Raw genomic sequence first — 4,172 nt, 5'->3', positions numbered from 1 at the left:
CTCATTGCTTGCTACAGATTCCTGAAGAGGGAAAGGGGAGAGGGAGGTGCTGATCTCCTCTTCCTGGTGTCCAGTGATAGGACACATGGGAATAGCTCAAAGCTGCACCAGGGAAGGATTAGACTGCACATTAGGATGCATTTATTTACTGAGAGGGTGGTCAAACACTGCAACAGGCTTACCAGAGAGGTGATCTATGCCCCAAACCTGTCAGTGTTTGAGAGGCATTTGGGCAATGCCCTTAACAACATGCTTTAACTTTTGGTCAGCCCTGAATTGGTCAGGCAGTTGGAGAAGATGATCGTTGTAGGTCCCTTCTCACTGAAATAGTCTGTTCTAATCTAAACAATCACCGAAGAGATCCATCAGCAAGGAGACGTGCATTGCTGCAAAAAATACTTCACCAATGTCAGCAAGAGTATCACATTTTACTGTTAAGAGTCACTTTATCTTGACGGGGAGCACAGAGCCTCCTCTTACAGCCAAAGCCTCGTCTCGGTGCCAGCAGCCACAGCCAGTGGCTCTGCATTGCCAGTTGCCACTTTTCACTCTCATCTTGCATCTCACTTCACGCTACTGCCAAAACCCCCAACCTCAGTGCTAAGACCCACTGTCACAGCTTGCTGCCATCTGCCAGTTCCCATTGCCAGCCCTACACAGTCTCATCTCACTGGGTGCATCTGCAAAGGCATGAGTGCTCGCACCAAAGGCATGACCGCTGCTCAGGCAGACTGCAGCACCTGCAGAGCTGTAGCAGCACTAACTGCAAACTGAGCCTAGCGAGAGCATCCACGCAACCATGGGAGTAGCTGGTCTGCGCAAGGGCCACAGTGCTCCCACGCCACTGCTCAGTGAGCGATGCAATTCCCAAGGTGGACTGATGGAGTAGAGGCTATGTGGATCAGAGCCACAGCCTTGGCTGGAGGAAAGAAACTCCCCACAGCTGCTTCCCAGTCCTTTTGCTCCTTGACAATGTTGCCACGGAAGCTGCATCCTTTCCGTAAAGACATCCTGGGGGACTGCATGAAGGATTCATGGTAGCGTGTCAAAACCACCAGATTAAAAGGCAGCAATTCGCAAGTGACTAGAAACTGGCAAGGACAAGGGCAGCACGCAGTAGCCCTTGGGGGAACAGCTACACTGGGACAAGCTGTAACATACGAGACAGTGAGTGGGATTCATGTGTAAACTCTGGGCACCTACAATGTGGAAATGATTAATCTCATTTTGAAAAGGACATCTGCATTTGGTCACATAAACTGCACCATTACATTTAGTTGTTTCTCCTCCTCCATGATTCAGCAATAGTTCACTGCAACGTCTAGCTCAGATGCCTCCAAGTTTGAAGAGATAAACCTCACCCTGCATCCAGAGGTAGTGTACCCTCTGCTTAGAAGGCAAATTCTAGATGCTACAGGTCTCCCTGTCAGAACTGACAATCAATCTCCCACTTTTACTCATTTGCTTTTACATTTCTGAACTTTCAGAACTTCAGAAAACAAGATTTTAAAAAGCCACACACTTTACCTTCAAAAATCAATACACCAAATGATTTATTCAAACTGACTAAAAATAATGCTTTTTTTGATCTTTTGTTCGAATTACTTAGAATTCATTCACATGCCTTTCCACTTTGATCTGTAAATCAATTTCTGACCCTACCAGCAGCTTGTGAAATATTTATTAGCACAGGATTATTATCACAGCCTGACTACTGTCTAGATTATCCAGCAGCATACGTGCCAGCATGTGATTGCTGAGAAACTTGGCCATGGTGTTTGTCTGTAAATTATGACAGTAATTTTCTGTGTCCCAGTCTCTGCCCTACTACAGGTTTCTGTTTACCCACATGTTTTGGTCCAGCGGTACCGTTCCATCTTGGCTGTCTCTTTGGCTTGCTATACAGACATAATCTTGCCAAGCAACATTACAAAATCGATATGATTAAATTGAATAATGGTATTATAACGAAGCAAGCTTCAAAAGAGAAATGTAAATTACTTGTGGATGTCATATTTATTTTAAAAACAGAGTGTCTGATTTATGGCTATTTTTCTATGCCAGTAGAACTCCTGGTACAGAAATTAGATATCATTTAGGGGAAGATATAATAGATGCCTGTAAAAGTATATGTGTTGTGGAAAAGATGGATAGGGATTGATCCAAATACCCTCCCATAACTACGGCCCATCAAATTAAATTATGTTTGAAACAAACAGAACAAGGTGGTTTCAATAAAACGGGTTGTAAGCCTGTGGAATTCCTTAACAGAAGAGGCTGTGGATGCCAGAAGTTTGCACAGTCCCAACAAGAGACCAGAAAAAATACTCTGAGGAGAGACCTTTTGGGGGTTATTATATCACCACAAGCCCAGGAAATTCCCTGGACACAGCTGGAAGCCAGGACAGTGCTAGGGAAAAGGCATCAACACAGGTTGCCTAATTTTTACACTTCCTTAACTGTCAAGTTACAGCCATACTTGGAGATATAATAAGAGACTAGATAGACCCAGGATGGCTGCTCCTATGTTCTTAAAGTTTGTAGATGATTACACCAAGCTTCCTCAGAAATGGTTGCTAGAGGCTGGCATTATTTCCTCATGGGAAAACATGAGGAAGCACCTAGAGTCAGCATCTAGAGAGCAGACAAGTAATGAGGGCTTAAGCAGGGGAAGATAGGAGGAGAAGTACCCCAGGAAGCCTCTGAAAACAAAAAGCAACAAGCTTGTTTTGAATTGAGTAACTGGACGGGCAAAAGAGAGGATTCAAAATGGAGATGACAAAGTGAGGATTAGGAAAATGGTCTTTCAGCAACATTCTCAATCAGCAGGACAAGATTGTCAACAGCAGAGAAAAGCATGGTGAAATGATTATGGTGTTGAAAGTCTGAGCAAAAGTTTTGCACATGAGCTGTGCTGCCTCAGGCTGTCACTCACCTTGCTCAGTATCATCCCTCTGGCAGCAGCAATAAGAAGTGCATAAGGAGTTTCACTTGCTTATTGTTGGAATGGAAAGCCTGGGTATTAGGGGCCGATAAAATTGACGCATAGCCCAAATACGGCTATGGCAAGAGAATTTGGTGCATCCATCCCTCACCGCAGGTAGGAAGGATTGTTGAGGCCTGACCTGGCAACCGTGCCCCCCTCTCCTCACATGTGGGGACGACACAGGCTGTACTCCATTGCCAAATTCACCACATCAGGCTCCTCACTGCTCTGCCTCCTACCTCACCCTGCCCGGGATACAGCTGGTGACCACGAACTCTCTGCTGCATCACAAGTACCCACCGTACCTGGGCCAGGGAGTGAGAAGATGGTACCTCTCCTCCCTGTCTTCTGCCGATGAGGCAGGTGCCGTGTATTGGGCCTCACAGAGGACCAACAAGCCACAGAGCCTACAGGGGTGAGCAGCAGAGAAAATGAAACAAGTGATGGTTTCGGCTCTCCTGCCTTCTCATCCTCAGTACTCTTCAGGAGCATGTGGCACTGACAGCTTTGTGTCTGCTGCCTGGGATCCTTCATCAGGGCTGTCGCCATCAGGACATCCCTCTTGCCTTGCTCATTACATCCATGCCTGGATGGAAGGACCCCCGCCAGGAAGCATTATTTAAAGCTTGCACCCAATATTTAAACCTGAATAACAAGCAGGGCCATCATATTGTTTGCAGTGACTGGGGAAAGGGAAATTTCAAGGCAAAGATGAAAACCTCTGCCTTACTCATGCTGCGTTCCAGATGACAACGGCAAATCTTTGAGAGAAATGTCGGCGATATTTCTTTAAGCATACATATGTTTTTCATCTAAGTACTGCTAAATATAAAATCCATAAACAACTCGATAAGGAGGAACTGTGACTTGAGGCTTTTCTCTGAATGCCATAGCTGCTGGCTGTGATGCATCCCATACATCCTCCTTTGATGCTGCGTGGTCCAGCTTTTGCCCATAGAGTGGTATGTTCTTATGTCCTCCACTCCCAGCCCTTTCCAGAGATAGACAGCGAGGTCTGGTCACCTCTGTGACTATACAGGCCTGAACACCATTATGCTGAGGCAAGCTGAAAGCTGTCCTCTGCGTTTCTGGCAAGCTCTCTACCCCTTTGGCTGTTCAATCAGGCGTGACTAACTCCACATGAGCCTTAAAAAGCAAGCAGCTGGAAAGGTGTCCAATGAGGGCA

Source organism: Phalacrocorax aristotelis, chromosome 1, assembly GCF_949628215.1.
Source record: "Phalacrocorax aristotelis chromosome 1, bGulAri2.1, whole genome shotgun sequence".
NCBI classification, from domain to species: Eukaryota; Metazoa; Chordata; class Aves; order Suliformes; family Phalacrocoracidae; genus Phalacrocorax; species Phalacrocorax aristotelis.
The sequence above is the reverse complement of the archived record's forward strand: the minus strand, read 5'-3'. Positions refer to the sequence as shown.